Source organism: Triticum urartu, chromosome 7 (genome assembly GCF_003073215.2).
Source record: "Triticum urartu cultivar G1812 chromosome 7, Tu2.1, whole genome shotgun sequence".
NCBI lineage: Eukaryota > Viridiplantae > Streptophyta > Magnoliopsida > Poales > Poaceae > Triticum > Triticum urartu.
The window spans coordinates 138,438,116-138,457,329 of record NC_053028.1 but is presented as its reverse complement, the minus strand read 5'-3'; the positions used below and the strand labels follow the sequence as shown (position 1 = coordinate 138,457,329).

The following is a 19,214-nucleotide window of genomic DNA, read 5'->3' as shown; positions in this document are numbered from 1 at the left end:
GATGATGGGGCAATGGAGGAGGAGGGAGGGGAGGAGGAGGAAGAGAGGGAAAAGGAAGACGAAATGGGTGGGAGGAAGAAGAAGAGAAAGGAAGATGAAAGAATATGGTGCCGTTTTGAGTACGAGTTTTTGCCAGACTTCTGCTACACATGTGGTAGGCTGGGGCATTTAGATAAGGACTGTAAAACAAAACTCAAAAGGGGACAAGCTGCTGAATTCGGGAGATGGATGAAATATGCCCCATAGAAGCCTCAATCATATTACATGGTCCGGGGTGGACCGAGGGAGATGAGTGGAGGCAGCTCGGGAAGGAAGAAGGGTTGGTCGAATAGTGAGGGAAAGAGCAGGAGTGATGCACCATCGTGGAGGAAACCACCAACTTGCACAACCGATGGGGGTAAGAAGAAGAATGATGATGGGGAGGAGGTCACGAGTCCACTTAAGATTGGTCCAACTGCTAAGGGGGCTAATGACACTGCAGTGGGAGAGAAGAATAAAAACAACTTGATTTGGGAAGGGGGACGCCAACGATCCAAGCCTGGCTGGGATGGAAAACATTACAGAGACGGCAGTAAGGGGTGGTGGTGGTGTGATAGTGGGTGTTGGGAATGGGTCGAATGAAAACCACAGTGTGCCAGGGAACAAAGAGGAAGATGGGGTAGGAAATATTGTAAACAGCCCAAGGGCTGAACCAAGAGGGAGGAATGGGAAGTTCAAGAGAAAACCCAGGGAGAGTGTGGAAGGCAAAACATGTGGAGTAATAATAGAAAAAAAAAGAGGAGGGGGAGGAGATGGAAGTGGACAGCCAGGGGTCACCGAAGAAAATCAAAGGGAACGAAGCAAGTACCCAAGAAATGGAGGGAGTACACACCGTTTTGAATGCGAGACTGCCGAGTCAGTCCTGCGAGCAGAAATGAGAATCATCACATGGAATTGCCGGGGTTTGGGGAATGGCCCGGCAATTTGAGGACTCCTGGATATCCGGGAGAAGGAGGACCCCGACGTAATCTTTTTGTCGGAGACGAAATTGGTACGTAGTAGGCTAGAGTGGCTGCGGTGGAAGTTGGGCCTTACGAATATGATGGTTAAGGACTGTGAAGGTCAAAGTGGAGGTTTGGCTTTATTCTGGAAGAATGAGGTGAACTTGAGAGTGGTGGGCTTCATGTCTAGATATCACATCGATTCGGAGATCACGGAAGAGGACGGGTTTGTGTGGCGATTCACAGGGATGTATGGGGAGCCGAAACATGATGATAAGGATAAAACTTGGCGTCTTATGAGCAACCTGAAGGTACAAAACAACAAACCATGGCTTTGCTCAGGAGACTTCAATGAGGTTTTACAACCATGGGAGAAGGAAGGGGGGGCACCTAAATCACAAAATTGCATGGACAAGTTTAAAGCTACACTTGAGGCGTGTGAACTTGGAGACTTGGGCTTCATAGGAGATGCATTTACATGGCGGAATCACAGCCATACTGCAGTTAATTACATAAAGGAGCGGATTGACAGAGCAGTGGCTACACAATCATGGTGCAATCGGTTTTCTGCTTTTAAGGTCACTAACGGAGATCCTCGACACTCGGACCACAGACCAATCATCATTGACACACAAGGAGGAGCTAAGAGACAGCAAGGCGCGACTCGGAGCTCTACGCCGAGGTTTGAGGCGAAGTGGCTGGAGGAAGAGGACTGTAGGGCAATGGTAGAAAATGCTTGGAAGAAGGGAGTGCAGTTGGAAGGAAAAGGGGTGGCAGCAGCTGTTAAAGGAGTCATGGTTGAATTAGTGGACTGGAGTAGAAATATTTTGGGGGACTTGGAGAAAAGAATTAGCAAAACAAAGAAGGAGTTGGAGAAGTGTCGAAGGAGCAGCATTAGTGCAGAGCAGGTTCGGAGGGAGGAACTACTTAGATTTAAACTGGGGAGGCTCGAGGATCGGAGGGAGTTATATTGGAGACAGCGGGCACATGTCCATTGGATGAAGGGAGGCGACCGAAATACGAAGTTTTTCCATGCAGCAGCCTCGGATAGAAAGAAGAAAAACCACATTAAGAAATTGAGGAGACAAGATGGTACTGTAGTGGAGGAGAAGGAGGCCATGAAGGAAGTCATGACTAGCTATTTCCTTAATCTGTTTACGTCCCACACGGCAACAAGAATGGAGGATATGATGAGCCAGGTTGATGCACGTGTTACCCCGCAAATGAATGAGGTTTTGAATGAGCCCTTCTCTGAGAAGGAAGTGTTTGAAGCTCTCCAAAGTATTGGTGACCTGAAGGCCCCTGGACCCGATGGTATGCCATCGGTGTTCTACAAAAAATACTGGGACATTGTAGGAGAAAAACTGGTCGCAGAAGTGCTTGAGGTGCTGAATGGGGGACCCATGCCCGAGGGGTGGAATGAGACTTGTGTTGTGCTGATTCCTAAGGTGCAAAATCCGGAATGCATGAAAGACTTGAGACCAATTAGCCTCTGCAATGTTGTTTATAAGTTGGTCTCTAAGGTACTTGCAAATCGGTTGAAACAAATCCTTCCAGACATTATCTCACCTAACCAAAGTGCCTTTGTTCCGGGCCGATTGATCACGGATAATATTTTGCTTGCTTATGAATGTACACACTATATGCAGAGAAAGAGAAGAGGAAAGGAAGGGTTCGCTGTAGTGAAGTTGGACATGAGTAAAGCCTATGATAGGGTGGAATGGGATTTTCTGGAAAAGATGATGTATAAACTTGGCTTCGAGGAGACATGGGTCAAACGGATCATGTTTTGTGTGTCCACGGTGTCATACAGATTCAAAGTGAATGGAGAGTGTACGGATGTGGTGCTGACCCAATGCGGCCTCCGTCAAGGTGACCCCCTCTCACCGTACCTCTTTCTCATTTGCGCGGAGGGGTTCTCCTCCTTACTGAACAGGGCAGAAGTGAATGGAACTCTGACTGGTATACGTATTTGCAATGCAGCCCCAAGTTTCAACCACCTATTGTTTGCAGACGACTCGTTGGTACTGATTAAAGCTACAAGCGAAAGTGCCAGGCATCTGCAAAGTATACTACATCTGTATGAGGTGTGCTCGGGACAAATTGTTAATTACGATAAGTCATCGATCATGTTCAGCAAAAACACAAGGAGGGAGAGGAAGCAAAGTGTCCTGGCTGAGCTACATATCAATACAGAGGCTAGATCCGAAAGGTATTTGGGGTTACCTGTTTATGTGGGACAAGATAGAGCAAAAACCTTTCAGTATCTCAAGGAACGAATCTGGAAAAGAATCCAAGGTTGGATTGAGAGATTGTTGTCTAAGATGGGGAAGGACGTCCTAATTAAAGCTTGTGATCAAGCAATCCCTACTTTTGCCATGTCATGTTTTGACCTCACTAAATCCTTATGCGAGCAGATGGGGAGCATGATATGCAGATTTTGGTGGGCAAAGCAGGAGAAGCAAAACACTATGCATTGGTTGAGTTGGGAGACTCTGACAAAGCCGAAGAAGGATGGGGGCCTTGGATTCTGAGATCTATATGGGTTCAACATCGCTATGCTTGCAAGACAGGCGTGGCGGCTCCTCCAGAACCCAACCTCCCTTTATGCACAAGTTCTTAAAGCACATTATTTTCCATCAACATCAATTCTTGAGGCTGCACCAGCACCTGGTATCTCATATACTTGGAGGAGTATCGTGAAGGGTGTGCATCTATTAAAGGAGGGCCTAATACGCAGAATTGGTGATGGGACTGAGGTCAATATCTGGAAGGATCCCTGGCTGAATAGGGAGGGCCAGAGATTTCCCATCACGCCAAGAAGAAGGTGCCTTCTTACTCGGGTATGTGAACTCATTAATCTAGAAACCGCAAACTGGGATAGGGAGCTGGTCAGGAATATCTTTGCTGACGCAGATGCCAAGGTCATCCTTGCGACGCCAATCCGAGAAGAGTTTGAAGATTTCTATGCATGGTTCCCTGATAATAAAGGACAATTCTCAGTAAAATCTGCATACAAACTGTACGTCAAAGCAAGAGATGCTACCTCAGCCTCGTCGTCAATCTCATGTCAACAACTCTGTTTCCCATGGAAGAAAATTTGGGACATCCCCTGCCAACAAAAGATCCAACAGTTCATGTGGAGATTAGCACACAACAGTCTACCTTTGAAGCTAGCTCTGAAAAGGAGAGGGGTTGAATGTGAAACACTCTGTGTATGTTGTAGAAGGGTAGATGAAGATGGGGCTCACTTGTTCCTGAGATGCAAACAGGTTAAAAAGCTGTGGCGTTGTCTCGAGCTGGATGAGATTCGTGAAAAGTTGTGTGCTTGCACTGATGCAAAGGAAGTAATACAGGCAGTGCTGGATCTACCTGAAGATCAACGGGTGCTTGTTACATGTATGCTGTGGAGGTGGTGGGACTGCCGCAATAAAATTAACGCTGGGGAGTCTTCAGACACAGTGGAGAGGACTGCAGTGTCCGCTAGGCTTTGGGCTGCTGAATCACTACAACTATGCGGTAATCCCAAATCCCAGTCACAACCCAAGGAACACCGTTTCTGGCAGAAACCGCTCGGTGACTTGATGAAAATTAATGTGTATGGGGCGTTCAATGTCTCTACTGGGTGTGGCGGTTGGGGATTCGTGGCCAGGGACAACAGTGGCGACATAAGGGGATCAGGGGCTGGCAAGCTTCAGCATGTGGCCAGTGCTTTCCAGGCCGAGGCGACTGCTGCTTGGGAAGCAATTCACGCAGCATCCTCTTGGGGAATGACGGCTATCCAAGTGGAGTCTGATTGCCAATCTTTGGTGAAAGCTTTGCAGAGTACGGAGTACGACTTGGCTCCTGAAGGTGTTCTTCTAAAAGATATCCGGTCTTTTGCTCGGTTGAACTTTTTTTTTTGCGAAAAACTTCCAATCTATTCATCTTCAATCATGACAGTACAACGAACACCAGAAATAATAAAAATTACATCTAGGTCCGTAGACCACCTAGCGATGACTAGAAGCACTGAAGCGAGCCGAAGGCGCGCCGCTGTCATCGCCCCTCCCTCGCCGGAGTCGGGCACGACTTGTTGTAGTAGACAGTCGGGTAATCGTCGTGCTAAGGCCCCATAGAACCAGCGCACCAGAACAGCACCCGCCGCCGATGAAGGATAACGTGGATCGAAAGGATCCAATCCGAAGACACGCGAACATAGACGAAAAACAACCAGATCCGAGAAAATCCACCGAGGATAGATCCGCTGGAGACACACCTCCACACGCCCACCAACGATGCTAGATGCACCACTGGAATGGGGGCTAGGCGGGGAGACCTTTATTCCATCTTCAGGGAGCCGCCGCCGTCTCGTCTTCCTGAGCAGGACAGAAACCCTAACAAATATGAAAGGAATGACTAACAACGGAGCCCTCTCGCCGGCCCTTACGAGGATCCACCTCGCCTCCATGGCCCTAGGGCCACCGGAGACGAGGCAGACCTGCGGCGAGCCGGCGAGAGGCACAAACCCTAGCTTTTTTGGTGGAGGAGGAGGAGGAGTACGTATTTGCTCGGTTGAACTTTAATTCTGTTGAATTTATGTATGCTCCCAGGGGCTGTAATAAACTAGCACATGCACTAGCAGCCGTAGGCTCTAAGCGAACAGACGCTAGGCAGCTGTGGACCGATGGTGTCCCTGACGATGTATTGGTGTATCTGGCCAGCTCTCTTGCTGTGCCTGTGTGATTTATGGAATCGCTGTGTTCCATCTCAAAAAAACGGATCTAGGCGGTCCTCCAAACCCACAGCGCAGATCTATCCTCCAGTTGCCATAGGGTGGCCACCACAGCGCCGAAGGGATGAAGGATGACGCTGCCACAGTCTTGGAAATCAACCTGAGGCGACCACCACGTGTGAAGCTCCCGCAGAACGCTGGACACCACCACTGTGGCCTAGCCAGGCCCTGGACGGGCATATTTTCATCAACTTGATCATATGATTAGACACGTGGCATGTTGATTCGTGACAAGGGATGTTCACAAAACATTTTGCACAAGAAAAAAACGAAACTAAAATACCCTTGTATATAAGAGGTGTTTGTTAATGAATCACGATCAAATTAATAGGAAATTTAGTCCACAACATGTGCTAAGACCTTCATCTACCCAGTTGGTAGGCTACGTTTACCGCCACATGGGCAGAAGGATAAGATGAGCCACCCGAATAGTTTAGGAACCGATTTGGTCACTTTCATAGCTTAAGGACAAAAAAGAGTGGTTTGTAGTTGGAGGAGGGTATTGTGTATTAATTCTCATTAATACCGCATTTTCTATAGCACATGCGATTGTAGTTATAGTCTTGAATGGACATCTAGGTCTCTAAATGGATTGTTATAATTAACATCCAACAATTAATTCACTAATGTGTGTGTGCGCGCTAAGTGTATGAACATGTTTCAGTGCCAAATGTTCCAGGGCATTGACGCCCCCTCCCCCCTCGAAAAGTAAAAGGAATTTAGGCGGTGGCTTTCCAAAAAAATATTTTAACTTTCCTATGTTTTTGTGATGTTGTGTAATCACCTTGAGTCATGGGGTAGCCACACTAATTACAATGGATGCCGAAAGAAAAGGGAGCCGCTCATTCTCAACTTTATCCTTTTGTCGCCACAAAAGTCAGACCAAAACGTACAACATAATCGGATTTATATTGGATGTGTGGAACTAGGAGTCTTCATATGTGCAGTAGGAATCCGTAGTGTCTGAGGGTTTCTCTGACCCTGTGTCCAGAGTCTCTCGGTGAGGGGCTCGGAGTATCCTGAATGAAACCCGGAGGCCGGACCAATGTTCGAGGTTAACCACGAACAAGCGCCTGAGATCGACCACACACCAGCTTCCCTGGTGTGTCTGCGATGATGTTGTTAGTGTGGGGGTGTTGAAGTTTCCGAACGTTGTATTTGTGCACTTTTTTTCTCCTTTGATCGATTATTTGGACTTGGTTCCCGGAGTCTTCGGATGTATATTTTTTTCTGCAACGGTAGATTTTAAGGTAGACCTACTTGTACTCCTCACCCCCGTGAGAGAGGGGCAATATCTGAATTCTTTTAGATGTGAGTGTTGAAAGGGAAACAAGAGAACAATCGAGAGAGCCTCGGCACAGATGTAAAAGTGAATGAGTGTCCTTTCATTAGATGATTGTAGGTATTTATACAGGAAGAAGCGATGCATCGAAGAGGCATCCGTTCGGGAGAGATGTCAGGAATCGACGCGACAGTTGCCAATGCAAACTGGCTGCGGTTGGTACAAGGGGAGATTCCCCCATAATTAACACAAGTTAATTGAGCTTTAACACTCCCCCTAATCTACACTTGTCCATGTAATATCATCATCTTGAAAAAGTCTCCTCCAAAAACCCTGTGGGAAAAATGTGAGGAGTATACTGTTTGATATGTTGCTAAACTCCTTCAAACTCAGTGGGAAAAATAAGGAGAAAATGATGCAACATATAATGGTTATTATCTCTTTTAACTCAATATGAGAAAACTCATAGAGTTTAGAGAACGATAAATATGTCGTATATACTTTCCCAAAAAACCCGGTGGGGAAAACAGAAAGTATGACATATGATCTCATGTTGATATTACCTCATTAAAAACCTTTATGAGAACCTGTATAGTAAACTCATGAAGGGAAAAAGAGTATAATATGATGCATTGAATAGGAACAATTCAGGAAGATACTCCCCCTGATTCTTGCAAATTCCAAAGCCGTCAGATACCAATTCCATGAACATGTTTCTGGAATGTAAAAGTTGGTAGAGACTTGGTGAACAAATCAGTTGCATGATTCGACTTGCAAGATATGCAATATAAAGATATTGCTTATTAGTAACCTGTTTGCATCCGGACAACACAAGAAACATTATCTTGAGATAATGGTTGATGGATGTAGCCATGAGGTCTGTTTCAAAGACTCTCCATGAGATGGCTACCACACCTAATAGGAACACTAAGCTTGTCTACGATCCGACATAGTGGGATCTGATCGATGTATCCAATGATATCAGAGTTCACATTCCTGTGAAACTGAAAACCAGGACAAGATGTTTGATGCCTTGGAGATATCGAAAGATATTCTTGAGTACCAACCAATTGTGTTTGGTGGATCCAATGGCATTATGGAACATTGAGTCCCAATATCTCATTTCCATCATCTCTTGGTCTAAATAGATCTTTCTCTACATCTAGAGAATGAATTACCATGAGAGTTATGGATGGATAGGTTTTGTCCATAATGAGTTTCTCCAATATGTTTTGGATATAGACAACATGGTGCACCATAATGTATGAATGAAGGTGCTCAAGTTGTAGTAACGAGCAGTGTTTTGGTTTACCCAGATCCTTCATTTTAAAATCCGTCATTTAGATGATTACATGTGTCGTCATTGCAGACACACAAACATGGATAATCATCATCGTAGGAGTAATCCTTGTGGAAAGGAACTCACTAAGTCGGTTGTACCAAATGTACCGACAACGATAAGTCGTATGGTGACTTACTGATTTTACACAATGTATGTTGCATTTTGTATTTCGATTCAGAATTGAGATTCCATCGGGAATCAATCATATATGTCTGAATCTAGTGATGCACATGGATATGTAATCACTACATCTATCAACTGCAGAGATAGATGATTTTGTACTGCCAATGATATAAGTTATCGGAAAGAGATTCCACCTGTGGAGAATAGTTGGGTATATGCATGAACCCTTATGCTACAATACTTGCTCTATGTTTCACCACCTCATTGTTCTCAATTCCGTTTCCAGAAGAAAACTAGTGTAGGTATTGCTTATGAATACCTTCCCATTATTGAGCAAGATCATTTCTACCTAGATTATACCCTTTGCTTGAGTTCAGTCCGAGTGTTGTTCACACTTTGCCATGGCCATGGTCTTTGGATCTGAATCATTTGAAAGGTTTTTACAATCTAGTTGAGAAATATATGTCAACAATTGTAGACTTCCGGTTATATGATTCTCCAGAATCTATATATCAATATAGACTTGATGGAAATATCGTTACCCATGGTGACTGCTCGCGATTTCCCAATGCGATCGAGTCGGGTATTCCGATGTCCTGGTCATTGTGTGCACTATGACCTGGGTTGGTGGAGGTTTCCCGTCCATTGGGTGTATACTACCCATTAGGTGTCTCTCAACGTGAAGTTGACTTGCATTTACTGATTCACAGGCCTTGATATCCTTGCTTGCGGGAAGCTGAATCCTGATGTACTTCTGCCATACATCTCCCTTTGTTGCTATGAACAGGGAGTGGAGTGAATTTTGTTGGTACCATCACTCTTTCAGGCATATTTTTGCAGGATTATAGGATTGTGTGACACCTTTATAGTCACTAAATGAATCTGGCAGGTTATTTGCAATGTGATACAAATCTTCTGAACGCATGGTTCAGATCTTTGAGTATGTGGATTTGAGGCAGAAAATGTGTTGAACATTCCACTAATTTCCTGGCATTCTTTATGGTACTTGAAATCTCCCCCTAATGCCTGGAAATGTTCCTCATTGAATCAACATACTGGTCTTGAATAACTCCCCATGTGAGGGGCTTGAGGTATTGACGGAAATACAGTTATTCCTCACATAGATCCCAACTATATGTTGAGGGGCCAATGATGTATGCCGGGTGGTGATATCGGTATGCAACCGAATTACCGCAGATAGGAAATACTTGGTAGATATCCACATATCAAAGATAGTGGGGAATAATATTATGCAGTTCTGTCATGAGCATGTAAAACTGCATGACTCCAACGTAAAGTTGGTAAGTTGCAATTCCAAAGTAAAGATAATGCAATGAGCTTAACTCTTTGGATAGGATTCTACCAAACCATTTTGAGTCTAGACATTAGGACAAATTGCTAAATTTCAATCCAAAAGCCATAGAGATGGCCCTCAAGGAGAATTCTGCAATGTTATCCATTCAATTTGCTTGAAATCGATGTCAGGATAATGGCCAATGGTTTCGTGTGAATAAATCACACACTTAAGACCATCATGTAGATATGTCTTTTAGAACCATGGATACCCGAATAGTCTACTCAATGGTTGGGAAGAGCCACTTACCTCGACTTGATGCATTCAAGGAGTCTGAGTGGTTCAGCATAGACTTTAAGGTGTGCGAGCCTTAAAATTAGCTTCCCTGTGTCACTTGTAGTGCACATAAAATCCAAATGTTATTAGAATTTAGCATCATAACAATCATAAACCAGTGGAATTGTTGATAGTTTCGGTTTCAACCCAATGTCAATGATGACCAAAGCAGGAATGCCAAGTTTGTCATGCAAAAGACACTCTGGAAAACTATCTCGTATGCAACATGTGCTACGGGTTTTGTAGTATGTGTAGTGCAATGCCGATGATACATAGAGAATGTTCTTGCCATATCCGTTGCATATGGTAAAGAGAAGATATTTCTCTTTGTTGTCATCATAAGTTTCGCTATGGAAACTATTTTGACGGACACCTCTATAGTTTAGTAGGGTACGAGTTAAACTTGGGAAGCAATAAAGCATCCCGATGTTACTCGGGTACCCACAGGGATAGTAAATATGACTCGAGTTGAGCCAACAAATACCTCATCGCGTCTAGCGATTTTAAAATACATTAGACTTCCCTGAGTATAGAGTTTGTGGTGCATATGTCCACAAGGCACATATCATTTTTCATCGGATTGACTCCCGTAGAAATCTATATATAGACATGAAGATTCTCAATATGAAAATCACTGTCAGATATATAGAATACATACAAATATATTTGTAACAAAGTGCTGATATACAATATATTGTGATATACAATATATGATGACAACAATACTTATGTTCTTATTAGAACATCATAAATGGACATAAATTATGTTGACCACTCAGGAGATTGAGAGACTAGACGAAGTCTTCAAACATGTTAGTTGAGTCATATTCAACCATCATATTCTCCGTGCCCATAGGGTCCCGTCACTGCTGGTGATGTCGGGTTGAAGGTTGAAGTGAGCTTCAAACCTTTGCCCTTGAGGTCGTTGTGTCCTAGGAATTGCTGATACAGAATAACCAGATGCAGAGATCTGAATCGATATAATGCCTTATGATGTATAAGACAATATTTTTCTGTTAGCGGTGTGATTCCGACCAGAGGTTAATCATGTGGTCTTGGATTGCACACACTATTCCACAAGACACAAGAGTGATCATGATGTCCATGCCCAGGTAGGGTAGTGGTGGCGATTGAGGGCGAATGCCTCAAATTCTCTAGCCATCGGTTACCAGAGATAGTTAATTTACGATTAGTAAATTGAAGACCATCATGGTAATGTTGTAAAATTAATGGATATTTCAAGAAGTTATCTTGAAACCATTAATGTGAATCTCAAATTGCTAAGCATGACACCTTGAAGATAATCTCCAAAATGAAGTAGATCTCGCAGCACTAGGGAGTATAATCTGATGAAATCAGTAGATACTCACTCCTAATGCCTTATGTCATGACTTAGTAAAATGCATGGGAGTGCACAATGTTGTGCAATCATAATGTCAAATTTGACAAAATGTAGGCTTAAACAGTAGTGGTGATAATCTGCAAAGCAGTAGATCTACACACTACCTTGTGATCCCAATACATCAATTTGAAGAAATCACTAGAATTTTGCACATGTAGTGAACATGGAGATACATACATTCCGGAATACATCGTACTCAACAGAAATACACCACTATTATAAATGAATAGTAATGATGTTGCAAACTTGATGTTCAAGTGGAAAAACTTGAATTATATACACCTCAAATTTAATGAGATGTTCTTGTATCAAGTTGCAAGATAATTCAGCAGGGTGAATTAATATTTTGCGAGAGAAAATTAATCTCATTCGCAATGAGATTGTTTTGTGAGAAAAAAAATATATTTCTCAATCGCAAATCAATATTGTTGTGCGAGAAAACTTAATCTCGATCGCAAAACAATGTCGTTATAGTAATAAGACATGTTATAGAGATTGCTAAAGGCAAACATATTGAACATGCCACATAATAACCGATAAATTGCGTGTGCACATGCGGCCACGCAAGGTCGTTATCCGCACCGGTAGTCCCCACGCGATTCGTGCTAACTCCAATACGACGTTCGCGTATAAAGGCCACCGGGCAGCGTATCCCATCTCGTATAGCTCTCGTATTAATCTCTGCGCATTAGTGAAGGCCCACATGGCATCTGGTAGTGACAACGGCTAGCTGAAACAGAAGGCAGCGACCGCATTTACTGCCCGGCAGTGACAACGGCTACCCGCATCAGGCGTGTGAGGGAGATCACGTTGGTCACCGTTCAGTCGCAACGGCTAGCTGGGCGACGCTCCTCGCTGGCTATTTAAACGCCATCCTTCCTTGCTTTGGATGGCCATTCCAAGCTTCTCCCATTCTCCATTATTCTCAGATTATCTGGGCTTGCAAAGCATGTGTTCGTCCATGTCCCGTAGCAGTGCGACACCACCGCCATCTCATCACACGAGCAACCAGATGCCGCCACTCCTGCTCATCCGTTGCCCCGAATGCAACGCCGGCTACGTCATGTGGTTTGTCTCCGGGACAGAACTAAACCCAGGGAGGCACTTCTACAAGTGCGACCGGCATGGGGTAAGTTTTTTCATATCCTCGCAGCTCATGTTGTCCGAGGCATGCTGACTCTTGTTCATTCTGCAGCATGGAGGGTGCAAGTTTTGGAAGTGGGAGAACAAGTACATACAGTACTTAAGCCAGCGGTGGGGACATCTGATTTCGCACGCGTCGGTTCATCACCACGTCGCGTTGCTCGAGTAGAACCATGCATTCCTGAAGAACATATTGATGCTGTGCCTCGCGAATTTGGTGGTCATGGTCACTATCTTCCTCCTCAAGTTCTGAAGCACCACCCCGTCCTGCGTACGTAGTGTCGTACACATACATGCCTTCGTGTTGCTGCCGCTCAGTGGAGTTTGATGTACCCACTGCATTGCCATGGCCATGAACAGGGCAATGTCGTAGTCACACATGGGCTGTATCCCCTCTGCGTAGGGAATGCCGTTTCCTTTTCGTATGTTACAGTATCTCTAGCGATCTGCATGTATCAGTTAGTACATCCAGCTTGCCCATGCAAGGGCGGGAGCTGCTAAGTGCAATTAATTATGTACCCCCCGCCGTCGTAATTAGACTGTCTCTAATCAAGAAACAGATGCAAACACGTATTTTTTGTAAGAGAGAGTGGAGTCATGAGTCATCGCCCAGTCGTCGTCCGCCATGCACTTGAATGCACCAATAAGAGAAGGTGATGCGCCCCATCAATGCCACACCCATGATTAATTGATTGCTCCAATTACGACGGCCTGCAACGGAGCAGAAGACGCCAGGGCACGCGTGCTCTATAAATTGAGCTCCCGCGGCCCGAGCCTTGACCCACACACCACACGGTTCCTTCGTCTAATAGCACACAGCCACAAACACGTGATTCACCGTCTCTGTAAACACCACTGCCGTCGCCGTGCTGTGGCTGTTGCCGGACACCGGTAACGGTAAGGTAAGCATCTTCTTCTCGTTGCTCCTTTCTTTCGTTCTGTACTCGTGAAGGTGTAATCAATCCCCCTTGTCAGCGTGTGTGTGCGTGTGTATGCAGATGGATGAACCCATGCACCCCCAGGGCACGAATGACACGAGCAACCCCTCCCCAATGTCACGCTGCTCTCCAACAAAAGTACGTGCCATGCTTGATTCCTTTGATGACTTCAAACGATCTCTTGTCGAGGAGATGGGTTTTGAAGGCATACTGGAGGTGCCACATTTGCCAAGGATTAGCCTGAGATTAAGTATATGGATCATGGCTAGAGTTGATGAGTTGTCTAGAACTATTTACATCCGTCCTGGCAGACAAATGTCCTTCAGGGCAGCGGACGTGTTCAAAGTTTTGGAGTACCGTCTGGCCGCGTACATATACAGAAAGCGTCGATCGCCGAGACAAACCACGTGCGCGATGTGCTAAGTATAAACTCGAGCAGTAAAAACCTATTATCTGCTGTCGAGAAAATACTAGTTAGACCAATAGACGAGTCAAGTTCTAAACTCGAGATAGACAGTTTCAAAATGGCATTTGTCATTTTCGTAATGGGGCATCTGCTTGCCCCGTCGACGACCCACGATCACACAAACACGCATTACTGGGGGGCACTCGTCCAGATAGACCACGTTAGCGAGTTTGATTGGTGCGAGTACGTGATAGAAGAGTTGATGGTTGCATGTTCAAGAGTAAAAGCAGATCTCAAGGCAGGACGGCCTGTCACGTATCTCCATGCCTGCCATTTATTCTTGCAGGTTAGTTTCAGGATTTCTACCGCTAGAATCAATTGTGCCCATACGCACGTTTAACATTTTATTTTATGTAAATAGGTCTTTTACCTAGACAACCTTGATCTCGGGATTTTCAACCTACCGCACACTACATTCCCTCGAATAGTTGTGTTCGACGACATGCAGTTCAGGCGTATGCTTTTACAGTGCAGCGTTGGGGGGAAAGGCAGTATAGACTTCTCCGGCGCAATGGTCCTGTTCTTGAATTTCCGATTTTTATTATTCACCTCTAAAAACCACGTTTTGATTTTACGAACCCACGTGCTGATCCTTCAACCGCAATTATATCAACTGTATAGATCCGCGAGGCTGGTCAGGTGTGCTATACCAGGAGTGCGTGGGACACCCCACCAGATCCAGTTGGCCGCGCGGCTCCCATGCTGCCCGGCCTACCATGCAACAGAGTACGGGCGCCAGCTAGGCCACACGGGACCCACACCATCGCTAATCCGCAGCCAATCTCGTTCATGCTGCCCCAAGTGCCGCATGGAGCGTCACCCACTCCAATCACACCAGCTCCTCTTTTCCCACGCATGCCGACCGGAGGCGACTTCTCTACGTATCTAAAGAATAATTACCCAAAACTGGTATGCCAATCATTTTGTAATCAACGATCATTTTTTTGCTGCATGCGCGCATCTATTTCATCGGGCACGCCACATTATCCGACTTCGATAAATAAGGCTTGACTGGTCTGCCCAGGCAAGTTCGAGTGTCGGGATGCTGATGAAGCGGCACAACGCCACCACTTTTAGGATTGCAAACACCCTCAAGACTGACTTAATACAGGAGAACACTCAGTTTCTCAACTCGCTAGTTAGTGAGCTCGGCGAGGGGTGCATATGCTGCAGCCTCCGATCGGTACCATGCATCATCACCACACCTGCCCCCTCGGGTTCTCCGCAGTGCACGAACATCTACCGTCGCAAGCTAGAAATGACCGAATCCGATGGTACGTCCATTACTTGCACTCGTGCCTAATTATTCCCCCACCGGCTAGACGAATAAACCCTTTTGTTTCATTTTTTTCATAGGGGAAAGCTCTTCTGGTCAGAAGTTCACATCATCGGCCTCGTCCGGGCCTAAGAAGAGGAAAGGGCCACTTGTCCCAGGTGTGTTTTTTTACCGATTGATTTCGCGATTTCGTGTTCTTTTCTTAGTGCTAAGCGGGACAAGCCTTTTTACTGATTAGACATATCTTTCCCGGCAGACCAGGAGACCACCAGCGCGGCGGGTTTTGTCATGCCCACACAAGCCAAAACCTTGTTCACAAGTCAATCACCAACAGACGAGCAGAAGGGGTGGTGGGACGGGCTCGCGGGTTTGATTATGTTGATGGACGGAGATGCAGCGCACCCGGCCGACGCGGTCCTGTTCGGCCAGGCTTCATCTGAATTGCCACCGAAGCAAGAGCGGGCGCACGCGGGGTTCGCCGTGTCGCACTGGATTGATGGCAAATGCCGTCCAAGTTTTCAAGTCCCTGTATGGAAAGCCATCGACGGATTCCTGAAGAGCATCTCAATTGAAGAAATCGAAAGGTACATGCAACCCACTTCGTCAATCCTCGTACCAAAACCAGTAATGTTCTTCACGCACGAACTAACACTTTTTGTCCGTAGGCCTTTTGTAACTCATGCCACGCCAAGGTACATCTCCATCACCCCAACCCACTATTGACCCAGATTTTAGGAAAGGACCCATTAGACCACGAAGTATGTTCTCTTATATTCCGACGTCAAGATCAGATCGATGGCGAGTCACTTTACGTGAACAACCAGCCTCGTTTTCGTTTATTCCTAGAGCCAGATATATCAGTCAGTATCTAAATTATGAATAACACCTTATCACCAACAGCGCTCTCATTTTTCTGCTTAGAATTTGACAACCTTCTATCTTAGACTGCCGCTTCGGCTGGAGAAGAAATCTGGACACTTGTTCCTGCAACGGCACAGTTCATTGGGCCGCATTTGACACACAACATCGCGGAGTGCAGAATGGTATGCGTCAATAACCCACCCCGTTTAACGATATGCGAAAAATACAGACCATGCTGCTTACCACTCCATTTTCTTTGACATTTGCAGTTTTTCCTGCCAACCATTTTCGACTTTGGATGGTGCCTGTACAGCTGGGATATGCAGCGCAAGAATATTAATATTTTTGATCCGTCATACGGGAGCTGCACCACACAGCGTCGCACGGACCTCCTGGAAGCCGTCGCCGACAAGCTCCACGTGGCGCTATTCACCACGATTTACAAGCTGTTCAACAACTGGCACGTGGATTGCATTAGATGGGAGAAAATCTTCCACGTCACTTCGCCTACCACAGTCAAGCAGTAAGTTATCTTTCTCGCTTAACGGTTTTACGCACAATCCATTGTTAAATTACTAATCCGATCGCAGGAAGGACACCGGGATTTGGATTGTCCGCGTGGAAAAACACTTCGATGGCAACCAGGTTCTTGCGGATATGTCACAGGTGCGTTTTTCGATTTGCGTGCGTTTTGGATTTGCGACCGGTGGACTGGCTAGTTGACAATCTAACGATGCATTTCGTAACCACGCAGGGATCAATCGTAGGAGAGCGGCAGGAGATTCTGACCGAGCTCGTTGAAATGAAGGGCAACATGGCCCCCCTGCCGGATAGCATCACCAACCTAATCACCTCATGGCCCGCCCAAGAGCTCTAAGTTTCGCGTGCTGGCTGCCCTTCCATATAAAATAAACACAGGGCTTGCACCCTAGTACGTGTAATGTGTCTAGTGGCCAACCAAGCCCGTTTCGGGGGCTGTAAACAAATATCTATGTACTGTAATGCGTGTAATGGGCAACCAGGACCGATTATTGTAATATATAATAATCACTCGCCCTCTAATGCGTGTAATGAGTCGGTGAGTGTAATATATAATCAAAGACTGTGGGCTTCGATCGGTCAAAGTATAAACGCCATGGGTTTCGAACACGCGCGCTAGCTACCTGCAACGCTACAAGCTACCCCAGACGTATAGCACAGTCGCCTCCCGTCACGCCAGTACTGTTGCACTGCTGAGCAATAAAACTAGATTCGCGTGCGCCTCAGAATATCTCTGCCGCATGGAAACGGTGGCGTCCACATGCAATTAGCTGGTTGACTTTTCCGACGCACGCACGACGAGGAGGAGGCAGCACCATTGTTTCCGGTCCACATCGTGGTCGACAGCTCTCTTGCCCGAGACCAGGAAACAATCTCCGCTGGTTCAACGAAAAAGGTGACGACGTTTTCTGTGATGGCAAAACCCAAACCAAAATTACGATGTTGTTCATACATGTCTTCATACACAAATCACATACTAAGCATTCTCTTAGGAATGCAAACATGGGACGTGCCCGGTAATGTCTTCAAGACCCCAAGCAAGAGAAGATTTTTTGAAGATTTCCAAACCCCAATGAGGGGCATTTGGAAAAATTGCCTGCTTCGTGGTGTCACATTCTAAGTTTTAGGAATGCAAGAAACGAAACACTTTTTCTCTTGCGACGCTTCCAACAGCATGATAGCTTTCAAGAGAGAAAGAAAACATACATGGTTAACCAGTTTCCTAACTATTCACATGGTCGCATCGTAGTTTACAAATGAGCGGCACTTGTCTTACATCATAAAATTAATTATACAGATAAATTTTTGTGTTCAGTTCTACAAGTTGAAGAAACAGAACTCCCGCTCGATAGGTGCATTCCACCACGAAGATGAGTGCACTGACGACTTAACCCCTTGGCGCGGTCACACCTTTATCTAAAACATAAGCAAAGAGAAAACCAAACATTTTTTCTTCGCGACCCTCCGACACCATGATAGCGGTGAAGAGAGAAAGAAAACATACATCAAATCCATCGGTTTTCTAACTAATTGCGTGGTTTTCTACGTAAACCGTTTCTGTTTATATCAAGATGAGCTTCACTCCCGTCGATGATTCGGTTTGGCCGTACACGAATTGAACCAAAGAGGCTTATTTAACTTTTCAAACAACAAATGAGCCCCATAACATTTTCCAACGTAATATAAATTGGTGTTTCAGTGGGTTTGGGTGTTGGCCGTACACAAATTGAACCAAAGAGGCTTCTTCAAAGTTTTCAAACAACAAATGAGGGGCACTTGTCATACACCATAGCTTTTTCCACCGCAATTTTTATTGGTGTTCGAGTGGATTTTCTTACAAGGAGAATAGCTTCCAAGCTAAACCACCCAATCCCCCAAGATTGGGTGTTGGCCGTACTCGAACTGAAACAATGAGGATTTTCTCATTTTCCAAAAAAACAAAACGAGGACCACTTGTCATACACCATACATTTTTTTCCCGCAACATTATTTGGTATTTGAATGGATGTTCTTCCAAGGAGAATAGCTTCTTGGAATCCAAGAACTCAAACAACAGATGATTTTTTTTAAATCTCCAAATTCAAAAGAGGGGCATTTTGCGTACAACATAGCTCTAGTCTATAGGTACACACAAAAATGGTGGGACATGCCTCGTGATGTTTACAAGAAAACAATCCAAAGAGGATTTCTAAAAGTATTAAAAAACCAAACATGGGGCATTCGTCATACACCGTAGTTTTACAAATGACCGGGACTTGTCTTACACCATAAAATTAATTATACAAGTTGAAGAAACAAAACTCCCGCCCGATAGGTGCATTCCACCGTGAAGATGAGTGCACTGACGACTTAACCCCTTGGTGCGGTCACACGTTTCACGCCTTTATCTAAAACATAAGCAAAGAGAAAACCAAACATTTTTTCTTCGCGACACCTCCGACACCATGATAGCGGTGA

The 19,214-nt window shown here is 45.2% G+C and overlaps 1 long non-coding RNA gene across 1 annotated transcript; it reads left to right on the top strand.

The window, feature by feature from the left end:
* Nucleotides 1-12,423: 12,423 nt before the first annotated feature.
* On the top strand, nt 12,424-13,259 carry LOC125523490. Its single transcript, XR_007290248.1, has 2 exons — nt 12,424-12,662; nt 12,729-13,259. It is a non-coding gene; the product is annotated as an uncharacterized LOC125523490 (long non-coding RNA).
* Nucleotides 13,260-19,214: the final 5,955 nt, after the last annotated feature.